Below are 13,511 nucleotides of genomic sequence, written 5' to 3'. Positions count from 1 at the left end.
CTAATCCCAGTGTGCACCACCGTAATCTTAAAAAGATCACAGGTGGTCCACGCACACAGCCCTGCCCAGTATGGGCCAATAGGCCTGCTGCAGTTTCCTCCATTCTTATGTTCTTATGGTCCATAGTGTCACCAGGGGTGGTGAGCTGCCCTCATGGTGTGTGATGTCCAGCTGCTGTCTATTGTTTTAGGTGCTTGGAGCATTAATTAAATTATTTGTCGGGGAGACCAGGATACGTCTGGCCACTCTGCAAGGATATATATAAAAGCACTCAAACGCACACTCTGCAAACTAGCATTTCATCTCGCATTTACCAACGCGTTCCTAAAGAGCTTTTAAACAATTACGCCAACAATACCATTCCATCAAATAAGGCGATTATTCCTTCCTACACCCACCACTCCATCAGCCTTATAACCCTCCTTAAAGGCAAGCTTGCTCTATACAACGAAAACAAAAAATAGTTTGCAACAATAACCTAAATGGGGAGCTGCGCGTCGTGTGGAATGGATACCAGCTTCTTAATGCATAACTCAGTGCCGAACGTTATCCTGCTCTGAAGCCAGCTTGCCAATACAATTACAGGTAATGACCTCTTTGTTGGGCCGTGATCAATATGGTATATCGTGTGCGTGTGTGTGTACGCGTCATGGTAAGGGCAGACACCCGTGTGTGTGTGTAATAATAATAATAATAATAATAATAATAATTAACGGTTTATTGAAAGAGCTTGGCAGCCAGAAGGCTGAAAATATACAGTTACATATTTGGGGAATGGGTTACGAATTACAAATAATATACAAGTGACATAAGTGACACAAATAAGACATATAGTAACTTAGATGGGGATCAGCTCAAACTACAGTTCATTTCAACATAGTGACAGTGTAGGGAGCAGTGTTTACTGGGAGTGAATACACTGATTTATTACATGTTATTGATAATTTTTACAATGGTTGGGACTGGGCTGTTCTTATAGCGATCAGTTCGTGCACGTATGGGCTGGATGCGGTTGTGGTGTCGAACAGCAATTCTCGGACAGGGGATCTCAGGTGGTAGTAGGGGCCGGTGTCGGGGATGGTGTAGAAGCTTCTTACCAAATTTGCAGATGAGGCCGTGGTGATGGTCAGTGAGAGTCGAAAGGGTCAGTGTGTTGAGCGCTTCTTGATATGTGGAGTAGGAAGGGGAGAGAATAATCTTGCATGCCCTCTTTTGCACTTTTTCTAGGTGTTTACGTTGTGTGGCATTTAGGGAGGAAGACCAGGTGGGGGAGGCATAGGTGAGCTTGGGAAGTATGAATGTTGTGTATACACTGAGGAGCTCGTGTGCGGGAACTCCGAGGGACTTGAGTCGGCGGAGGAGGTGGAGACGGAAACTGGAGGATTTGACAACTTCACTGACGTGTGGTTTCCAATTTAGTTTGTTGTCTATGGTGACGCCGAGGAGCTTCGTGGAATCTACAACCTGGAGTGTGTTCGGACCTAGGGTAATGGAAGGAGGTGGGACAATGTCGGAGGAGAGGTTGATGTGCATAACCATGGTCTTGGTATGGTTGATGGTGACATGGTTGTTGGTGGCCCAGTTTTGGAGACTGGTCAATAAATCCTGAAGGGCGGTATAGTTGGGAGCAGAATTGTTGACGCTGATCCCAATGGTGGAGTCGTCGACATATTTCCAGCGAGCAGGGGTTTCTCTTAGGGCATCATTGATGAGCATAAGGAAGCAGAGTGGTCCCATCTTGGTGCCTTGGGGGACGCCACAGGTGAGTGACTGAAAGGTGGAGACAGCCCCTCGGAAGCGTACAGCTTGGCGTCGGTCACTGAGGAAGTCTGTAAGCCATGGTATGAGACTTCTCCGAAGCCCGAGGTCAATAGCTTTGTTTATGATTATATTGTGGTCGACTAGGTCGAACGCTTTAGTGAAATCATTGAAGGCGACAGCTACAGACGTTTTTCGTTTCTCGAGATGGCGGTATATGTAATCGAGAAAGCTGACAAGACAGTGAGTGGTGGAGGAAGTTTTCATGTTGCCAAATTGCTGAGGGTCTACGACTCCTGCAATATCAGCATAAGCCCAGTCAAACACAAAACTTTCACAGATTAGGCTGGGTATTGGGGTGATTGCAATAGGTCGTAGCTGATTTAAGGATTGTGGGCTGGTTGACTTGGGCACTGGTGATACATAAGAGGTCTTCCAGTCAGCTGGGCATCTGGCTTGACTGAGAGAAGCATTGATGATGGAGCAGAGGGGTTTAGCAAGCTCCGGGGAGAACTCCTTGAATAGTTTCATTGGTAAGTCAATGGGGGTGGTAGAGCGTTTTAATTTTAGTTTGTCCAGGCGTTTTGCTACGTCAAATTCCTCTACTAAGTCAGTGGGAAGGGGGGCTGGTAGGTAAGCAGGGAGAGTGGTTGTGTCAAGCCATGTGTGTGTGTGTGTGTGTGTGTGTGTGTGTGTGTGTGTGTGTGTGTGTGTGTGTGTGTGTACGCGTCATGGTAAGGGCAGACACCCGCGTGTGTGTATTAATAATAATAATAATTAACGGTTTATTGAAAGAGCTTGGCAGCCAGAAGGCTGAAAATATACAGTTACATATTTGGGGAATGGGTTTCGAATTCCAAATAATATACAAGTAACATAAGTGATACAAATAAGATATATAATAACTAGATGGGGAAAAGCTCAAACTACAGTTCATTTCAACATAGTGACAGTGCAAGGAGTAGTGTTTACTGGGAGTGAATACACTGATTTATTACAAGTTATTGATAATTTTTACAATGGTTGGGACTGGGCTGTTCTTATAGCGATCAGTCGTGCACGTATGGGCTGGATGCGGTTGTGGTGTCGAACAGCAATTCTCGGGCTAGAGATCTCAGGTGGTAGTAGGAGCCGGTGTCGAGGATGGGGTAGAAGCTTCTTACCAAATTTGCAGATGAGGTCGTGGTGATGGTCAGTGAGAGTCGAAAGGGTCAGTGTGTTGAGCGCTTCTTGATATGTGGAATAGGAAGGGGAGAGAATAATCTTGCATGCCCTCTTTTGCACTTTTTCTAGGTGTTACGTTGTGTGGCATTTAGGGAGGAAGACTAGGTAGGGGAGGCATAGGTGAGCTTGGGAAGTATGAATGTTGTGTAAACACTGAGGAGCTCGGGTGCAGGAACTCCGACGGACTTGAGTCGGCGGAGGAGGTGGAGACGGAACTGGAGGATTTGACAACTTCACTGACGTTGTCAAATCCTCCAGTTTCCGTGTGTGTGTGTGTGTGTGTGTTTGTCTGACTTTTGGGGGGATTTTACCTTTGATTTCTTCTGATTGTCTCTTTCTCTCTCGTCGACAAAATTTATCGCCCGGTTGTTCTTTCCTTCCGTCTCTATGTTTAAAGGTGTTCCTGCCCCTTTAATATCATGTTTCCCTTCCCGCCTATCCTCAGTAAACGTTTATGTATATATGAACTTTTACTTGCACTTAACCAAAATGCGATCAGCCACATTATAGTTGTGATGGCTCCTACTATTAATTAATGATAAAATACCTCTAGACTGTTATTTTGCCCCAACAACCTTTCTTTGAAGTATCGGTGCCATGCATCAGAAGTTGCATATACAGTATGTATATGACACCAGCCTTCACAACCCATGTATACTAAAACTATTCACTACAACCATCTCCACGCACGACAACACATTCCTGTCAATATTATCATTCTACACTAAGGGATCATTGACCCTCATACTTCTAAATCACACAACATTTCAAACACTAATCATCTTTCACAGACAAAACATTTTGTAGTCAACCCAACTCCTAAACATTAGGCGTGCAACTTGTTCACACTACAGATAATTTGGCATTAACCATGACAGATAGTGAAGAAGCATTATAGAAATTCGTTAACAGATTAGTTTAAAGATGTGAAAAATATGGGTTCATGCTGTCAAGACGAACGTAATGGTTGTTTCTGAATGGGAAATAAATCCTAAAATAAAAATTATGGTAGGCAACAGGGAACTTAAACAAATGGAAAATTTGTGTTTTTAGGAGGTAACATTAGCTGTGATGGTAGATGTACGGAAAAATCGCATGAATGTGGCAAGCAAAAACAGTATTTAATAATCTAAAAGACGTAGTGAAATGAAACGTTAACTTCAATTTGAGAAAAAGGCTGCTGAAATGCTTTATATGGCGTGGACACTTTCAGCAGACACCAGAAAGAGGTTGGAGGCCTTTGAAATGTGGTGTTATAGGCAAATGCTAAGAATAAACTACAAAGACTTGAAAACAAATGAAGAAGTACTAAAATTAGAAAAAACTTCAAGAGGAATACTTGAAATATAGAGAAAAGGAAAATGAGATATTAGGGTCTTATAATAAAGGATGAGGGGATAATAGAAATGTTAATATAAAAAGTTGATGGTAGTAGGGACAGAGGAAGGCAGAGACTGGGGTGGATAAATTAAAATAAAAACTGGGTTTCCAGGGAGATAGAATACCTTGGAAGATTGGTGAAAACAACCCAAGAATGTTCAGAGCTGAGGTCTGTGGTCGTCAATCCTCATATGAGGACGGTACTCTGAGTGATTGATTTATAACAATGTTTCTCTATGAATGAACTCCTTTCCAAATGTGGCAGAATGCTTCCAAGAAGAAATATTTTCTCCCCAATTCGTTCCTAATTTCCTCTTAATCAAAAACTGTTCTTATTTTTACTGTTTTTCGTATCTTAGTTTTCAGCAGACTTCGACCAAACCTTACCTAAATTTATACACCTTATCAATTATTCAGGTCGTATATCCGATCCCCCATCCTCCCAGCCTGGCGTTCAGTGACCTCCTGTGTACTGTGATGGTGCTGTCATCCTCTCTTTAACTCAGACGCACTCCTCGCTGTTCCACTGCCTGCTGTCAACTCACTCCTTAAAGAGTACACAAACACACTTCCTCTTGTGTTTTTATTCCATTTTTCCCCCTTGTACGTCCACTCCTTGTACACATCTTTCCTCCTTCATAAAAACTGATATAGTGGCAACTCATGGGTCATGGCACCCTTGAATATACTGTATATTTCTATCTTCCTATAAAAGAATAAGATCGGATATGCTTGAGAGGGGGAATAATTTTGACCGAAAATATTCTCTTAATACAACTTTCCATGCTTTCTCTCTCTCATGCTAAAAACTTTTTTAAACAGGCAATGGGGTTATAAGTATTAGTTTAGTTGTATTGTATATCTGTCAACTGTTATCCCTTGGTGCTGGTAATAAATACTCTGTGCATACTACCAATAATATTAAGAAACACCTCACAAACAAATGATTACAGTGGTTGTTTAACTATAATATAAACAACAATTAAAACTTCTTAAAAACTTCACGTTAAGTTTGTGATTCATTGTTCGCTATCTGTCTTCCTGTAAAAATTGTTGCCTACGTAATGTGCAACATAGCACTCCTTAATGTTGCACGTTCAAACAACAAGAACATTAATTCTTGTAACATAGCGATGTCCGATGTCACAATAATACTTATCGATGAAGAGAAAACAGATGTTTGTTACACCGAACATCGAGGGATAAGTATTGAAAATGGGTCGAATTGCCGTATAGAGACACGTACAAACATGAGAGTGAAAAAAAAGACGAGGCAGCTGATATTTGTATCACCGGGAAAAACAACCAATCGTGTGTGCGACAATTCATAGTTTATGTTATACTGGGAAAAACAAGTATATAAACAGTCTTTACTATTCAATAGGATATAAAGAAAACACGATGACAATTCAAACAATTGATGACATCGATAATGCTGTGAATATCGAACAAGGTGTGTCAGTTACTGGGCAGAGTAACCAAGAGATAATTATTGGCCGCGTTCAACTGGGCTCGAGGTAAAACATACTTACTCAGGAAATCAACCATCGGTCAAGTCGGGAGAGACGGGTATTGAACTTACTAAACTATTTTCTTGTTCTGTAAATGATACTTGTACATGCTAATGAAGAGCTTAGTGAAGTGGATCAATGGACATGTAACAATAGGATAACAACCCAACAATGAGGAGCGTATAGAGAACATTATAGCGTGCACCACTGCAGATCATTAAAGATAAATAATAGTATCATGATTAGCCTGCATATAGTTGCTTTTATATCTAAACGTATCTAAGTTTGTGTACTAACCAAAATGTAAATTTAAATAATAATGACAATTAAAAGAATATATATATATATATATATATATATATATATATATATATATATATATATATATATATATATATATATATATATATATATATATATATATATATATATATATATATATATATATATATATATATATATATATATATATATATATATATATATATATATATATATATATAAATAAACATATATATATATATATATATATATATATATATAATAGAAAATGAATGAATTAGTAGACAGATTACCGTGTTATATGATAAATATTGTTAATAAATTGTGTGGGTGACAAAAGAGTAAATCTGTGATGAAGAACTTAAGTGATGTGAACTATCATAAGACTTGAGAGTGTGTGAACAGTGATAAAGTAAGAAGGGGAGAGAACCGGAAATTTGAGGGGAAAGGATGAGAGAACCTGGCAAGTTTCTCTCACTCCTTCACCATCACTGCAGGACAGGACCAGTAGTGTGGCCGCGGGAGTGGTAGTTAGGTGTGAGGGAATGGTGCTGTCCTTGTGTCTCCTGCGCCTCATTCGTATGCATTGCCAATTAGTGAATGATAATAATGCAATTACTGTTTATTGATTTCCTTCATCTCCTGATCCACTGTGGATTACTAGCTGCTGGATACATTCTGTTTTTTAGGGCTGTATTATTGTTGACTTTGTTACGTGTGTGTGTGTGTGTGTGTGCGCGCGCACGCTGTATCTGAGCTTCTTGTGTGTTTGGAAAAGAAAAGTTTTCCAAGTCTTTTAGTTCTTTTAGTTTAGTGTGTGTGTGTGTGGGGGGAGGGGCAGGCACCGTTGGGGTGAGTTGCAGCAAATGCTGCAGCTGCTGAGAATGGAGAGCCGGAGTCACTACCAAGAGCAGAGGCGATACCGAGAACAAATTCCTGCTTCAAAGTCATTTTCAGTCGGGGATCAAAAGTCTTGAACACTTGACAGTATTTGGCAGGTAAGTACCCGAAGAACTTGGGTATTAAGGAAAGTTTTATCGCATTTTGTGGTTTAGGCATAATCTGTGAAGACAAGTAGTGTTATTAGTATATCCCATTCATATATGTATAACTCAGAAGTATATGCCAGATATTGCTAAGGGTTCAAGATTTTTGACCCCGATTGTACACTAATGCTGACACGTTCCTTATAAGAGAGAGGAGTTTGAAACACTACTAAAGGTATATCAACCCGGTATAGTAGGTGTTGTAGAACTGTTGTACAAGAACAGGAGAATCGACCCGGAGGAATGTGAGTTCGGTATAGACGGATATGACTCATTTACGAACGTTTCTCAAGCAATGTGCAAGAGGTGTGTGGTTTTGTAGGTAGTAGGCAGCTGTCTAACAGGGAGGTACTACCGCCTGGGAAGATATTGGAAGCATAATGTATTGTCTAATGGTAGACCCTGCTGTCATATGGCATCACAACAATTTTGACCAAGTCCCAGGTTGCTGATCTGATTTTCTGCCTCATGTACACACAATTGCAGGGTCTCAATTGTTTCTCTTACTTTAGCAACTCAATATACTTATATCATTTCTCGCTATCGATCTTTTTTTTCATTTGTATTTATTGATTTTTTTATGGTCCTTTAATTATTATTATTATTAGTAGTAGTAGTAGTATTCACCCATGGAGTCAAAAATCGTTGGAATTACCTGATGCGTACTATCCCTGGTATCGGACCCGTCCTCCACCCTCTGGAAGAAGCTATCAGTGTCAAGTTCATTCCCAAATTAGTGAAACACCCTGTCTTAACCCCAGCAGAAAGAGCACTTCTTGCACTTCCATCAAGACTGGGAGGGATGGGACTTACCAATCCAGAGGAGATTGCAGCCACCGAACATCAAAATTCACTTAAGCTCACGGCAGCCCTCACGGACCACATAATAGCCCAGAACGCAACAGGGGAGGTCGTGACCTGTGAAGTAAACGAGATTCGTAGGTCCATTACGACAGATCGACAGCACTGCCAAAATGATAAGTTGCAGCAACTGATGCTGCAGGCTCCAGAAAATTTGAAAAAAAAAGTAGCTATAGCGCAGGAGGTGGGTGCCTCGAACTGGTTAACTACGTTACCGATAAGGGCAAATGGTTTCAGTCTTAACAAACAAGAATTTACAGATGCCATTGCTCTAAGGTACGGTCGACCAGTAGAAGGTTTGCTCTCCCAATGCGTGTGTGGCTCTTCCTATGACGGCGATCACGCCATGGTGTGCAAGAAAGGGGGCTTCATATGCATGAGGCATGATGAAGTAAGGGACCTTACAGCAAATATGTTGAAGGAAGTCTGCCGGGATGTCATGGTAGAACCGACCCTCCTTCCATTGGATGGTGAGATTCTTCAACACAGGACTTCAAACACATCTAACGAAGCCCGTGTGGACGTCAGTGCTCGAGGATTCTGGACGCGAGGAGCGAGCTTTCTTCGACATCAGGATTTTTGATCCCGTGGCCGCATGTCACCGTAACCTAGCTCTCGATGCTGCACATAGGAGGAACGAGAACGACCTGATAAGGGCATATGGGGAGAGAATCCAAAACGTTGACCAAGGCAGCTTCACTCCCCTAGTGTTCACAACCTCTGGCGGGATGGGACCAAGTGCAAGATGTTTCTACGCCAGACTCGCGGAGGTGATCTCCGAACAGAAGCAGCAGCCCAGAAGTTTCGTTACAGCCTGGATGAGATGTCGACTGTCTTTCTCTCTCCTTCGGTCGGCTTTGCTCTGCCTCAGGGGAACGAGAGCTTCTGCCCCAATTCCGACAACTGCTGCAGATATCGACTACGAGGCTACTACAGTCACTGAATGCCGCATAGATCTGCGGCTCAACTAATTTAACACAGATAGGATAGCTTCATATGTATTAGGATATTCAATATTAAGGTAAATAAATGGTGGCGAAGGTGTGGCTATTGGGGGAGGCTGGAGGCCATTTGAAAAAAAGTAGTAGTAGTAGTATTTTAATTGTTGTGGTTGTTATTACGTTTATTTATGATTGACGTGAGACTAATGGGACGGTAATTTGATGCTATTGATTTATCACCCTTTTTGAAAATCGGAACTACATTTGCAAGTTTCCAAGCTTCTGGCACTAGGCCCGATTCTAATGACTTATTAAATAAAACTGCTAATGGATTACTCAACTCATCTCTACATTCTTTTAATATTCTAGCATATACCTCGTCTGGACCAGGCGATTTATGAGGCTTCAGTTTGTTAATTACTTTAAGCACATCGTTACTAGTAATATTGATATTCATCAACATATTTTCTATACTGTCGTTATATACCTTATGAACTTCTGGAAACTGTGCTAGGTTTTCATTTGTGAATACGGAGCGAAAATGACTATTTAACGTACTACACATTTCTAACTCGTCATCAGTCATTTCTCCTGTCGTAGTTTTAAGGGGACCTATTGTATCTCTAACCTTTGATTTATACAGTTGATAAAAAGCTTTGGGGTTATTTTTCGATTCGTTTGCTACCTTGATTTCATAATTTCTCTTTGCTTTCCTAATTTCTGTTTTTACCTGTCTTGTTAGGTTCTGATAGTAACCAAGTAAGTGATTTTCGCCTTTTTAACTTTTCTATATACTCCTTTCTTTTTCCCTAGAAGATCTAAGAGTCTATTATTCATCCATTTTGGTTGGTTCTGTATCGATCTGAATTTTCTTTTAGGGATGTGTTTATTTTGGGCATTATTGATTGTCGCAATAAATTGTTCATAAGTAGCTGCTAAATTAAATTCGGGGTTATCCCGTCCTAAGTTGACAGTTTCGAGGTGTGGGGGGGATTAATCTTTTGACCATAGGGTCATCCCTTAGGTCTCTCCTTAAGCTACCGTAATTAGCCTTCCTAAAATCCGGGATCAAGGCCGAATTTTCCTTCTTCCTGCCATCCCATATTATGTTAAAATATATGGCTTTATGATCACTGTTTCCTAGTTCGTCTCCAATCCCAACATCTTTTACTAGATTTTCATTATTACTGAGAACTAAATCGAGGATATTATTTCCTCTAGTGGGCGAGTTTATGAATTGATATAAAAAACTATCCTGTACTACTTCTAGAAAATCTTCAGATTCATTATCGCTAAGTTGATTTTTCCAACTTTTCCTCTTCTTGCTCTCTTGAAGTGTCCATTCGTTTGTGTTTGGGGCTTGTTGTTCGTCTTCCTCGTGTATTAAGTCCTCATAGGTGTGGAAGAGGTCGGAGACGGTGAGGTCGACCACGTGGGCTTCAGCTCCACGGGCCACGTGGTGTTCTCGGTTCCGTGTGGTGGGCGTCTTCTCTCGAGTTTTCTTTTCTTGGTTTTTCTTTTCTGCTGGTTTTTTCTTTTCTTGGGAGCATACAGCAAGGAGGGCCTCTTTGTAGCCCAGTTTCTTCTCAAGACGAGCCTGTTCAGTTCAAGTTTAGAAGCTCCAACAACTTTCCCCGAATACGAATTCGCAACCTTTCGATTTACAACAGGTACCTACTTTACTGCTAGGTGAACAGGGACCAAAGGGGCTAGGAAGAGCGTCCAAGCAATTTCCGCTTGCCCGGGAATCGAACCCGTTACATCTTGCTTGCGAGGCAAGAGCGGTACCGCTTCTACCACAAGCGCCCCAAGACGAGCCTAGAATAGAATAGAAAAATGCTAGTGACAGGGGGGAAGGAGGTTCAGAGGAAGGATAAAGGGAGGACAGAAGTGAATTTTAGAAGGAGAGACGAGCCTTGGCTACGCCGAGAGACTAGGTCCATGCAGTGGACGTAGGGGTACGATCGCCGACCTAGTCTCGACCTTGAACTTCCAGCTCAGGATCAGAGCGTTTCACACCTTACGCTTCCGCTGCCGCGATTGGCCCTCGCGCTACGAGCACCTCATATCCCGAGTTTCCTAAATCACATAAATACGGCCCCGGTGTCACACAGAGAGAAGCGAGAGTACGCTTTCGGGGAGTAACCTCAAGCTACAGGGTCCATGAAAACGGAACCCCACAAGGAGGCATCCTCAGTCCAATGCTGTTCAATGTCCTGATGGAAAATCTTGTCAAACTTCCTTTCAGACAAACAGCCAAGCTCCTATGCTATGCAGACGACTTACAGCTTATAGTAAGAGGATCAAACAGACTAGCCAACACGCAACACGTACTTCAACTTAGGGAAGAGGAGTGCAACAGACTTGGACTCGAGGTAAATCCAGCCAAGTCGAAAGCGATGGCCATCTGCACACACACCAGACAAGATGCTCTCCACACAAAACACGCCAGTAGTCTGGACCAACACCCACCAGTGTCTTTGAATCTGGTTTGACCAGAAACTCACTTTCAAGCCCCAACTCGAGTATCTCAGGCACAGGACGTCTCTTCTGGTAAGTGAATGTCATGTTGCTAAGTGACTTATTGAAGAATTTTATTGCCCAGTTCTCAAAAACATTGGTGAAAATTTCAAGATATCATATCCTTTTTGAAATGGATTAACTCACATACACAAGCTTTATGCGACTGCCCTCACATTTGGTACAAGCACTGCAATATGTGAACACTCCTTCTCAAATGTCACATGCTTACACCATATAGGCATTCAATGACTCAAAGTAGAAAAAGGAAGCTGGTCTTGACTGTATTTTGAGCAGACCTTACACAGAAATTGAACTTGGAGGAAAAAGTAGGAAAATTAAATTGTACTGCGTTAATTATCACTATCACATGATGAGTACAGTACTGTGTATATGGACTTTATTAATGGAAGGAATATTTTCTCATTATTTCTCTGTTGTCATTTTTTCATAAACATCATCAGTTTTCATTATTGTCTTATTGGTTATTTGAGAAAAATTAATTTACATTCAGTTATTTGTTGCTGTACTTCAGTTTATATAATTCTTTCCTGTCTATGTTATATACTTAAACTATCATTACATATATGTGTGTGTAGTTTAATAATTTATGAATTCATATACAGTATACATAAAATGTTGTGAGCTGACTCATTAGTTGTCATAAATAAAGTTAGTCTTCTGTTGTATAATTGGTTTTATTTCCAAATGGTTTCATTATAGAAATTACAACTAATAATGTCATATACGGCAGAGTCGTCAATAAATAATCTTGGCCCTCTTGGTCGTTGAACAGGCCCCCCACTCGGCTATAAATCTGACAATGGGTCTTGCAGATAATTTACGATTTGATAAACAGCAATGCCAACAAGAAGTCATAACTAGGGAGGGAAAATAAAATATAAGAACATAAGTTTCACTCATTAACCAATACTACTCAAAAGAAATTGGAAATGTATTTAAACTCATTATTATGGGATTTGATTCCAATAATATAATTCTCATAATTTATAATGTGCATAGAATAGGTTTAAGATCCTACTTAACCAAACGAAAAAATAAATAAGGGATTTGTGGAGATAATAGACTCATGAATCTGGATAGTAAAGCCTAAAAGAAAAAAACACAATCAATTTTATATACCGGTATATGGTAATAAAACCACCAATGTGAGGCTCTGTCATTTATTGACAAGTTAAGTACAGTATTACCGGAGTCGGCGTTTATCGGTTTAAGAGCGGACAACAACACAGGCTGCCACGTCATATTTTTTGGTAGATTGTTTACAGTAAATAGTTAATTTCTCCGTGTCAAAGAGCGCGGAGACGTCATTTTAGCGTCACACGATCGGTTCTTCACCGTGTTTTACCCCGTACTCTCTGTCATCTTTCATGTCCTGCCCATTACAGGTGATTTATGTTCATAGAGAAGAGATAAAAAAATACTGGTATTTATAATTAAAATAAAAAGTTGTGTTAATTTTTATTAGTTAATATGATATTATGTCATTTGTTGCCACCCAAAATTTTTTGATAATTTGATGGTTGCAATCAGTAGTTTTGACCATTCTAAAACACTTTTCTTCTATGGCATTTCTGTCACAAATTAAGTTCTGTATAAGTGAGATATTTTACATTTTAGTTGCTGGTTTGTTAACCAATCAGATCTTGGCATAGTCCATCTGTTAGGCTAGTATGGTTTAGATTAGGTTATATATTCTATACTGGTGCAATCAATACAGTATACTTATATACTAATGCAAATTAATTACATACACTGTACACTCTTGTCCTATATGTTTGTAGGAAATGTCAAATTTTCCCCTAAAATCAAAACTTTTTAATTTCTAAATTTGTACCAAAAAATTGCAAACAATAGAATCAAATCTATATAACATTTTACATCCATCAATCATAATTTCAACTTCCAAATGCTTGGTGGTAACAAGTGAAATTTTACCATTAATAGTACATTATCCACAGAACAAC

Source organism: Homarus americanus, unplaced genomic scaffold (assembly GCF_018991925.1).
Source record: "Homarus americanus isolate GMGI-L3 unplaced genomic scaffold, GMGI_Hamer_2.0 scaffold27231, whole genome shotgun sequence".
NCBI classification, from domain to species: Eukaryota; Metazoa; Arthropoda; class Malacostraca; order Decapoda; family Nephropidae; genus Homarus; species Homarus americanus.
This window is presented reverse-complemented; position numbering follows the sequence as displayed.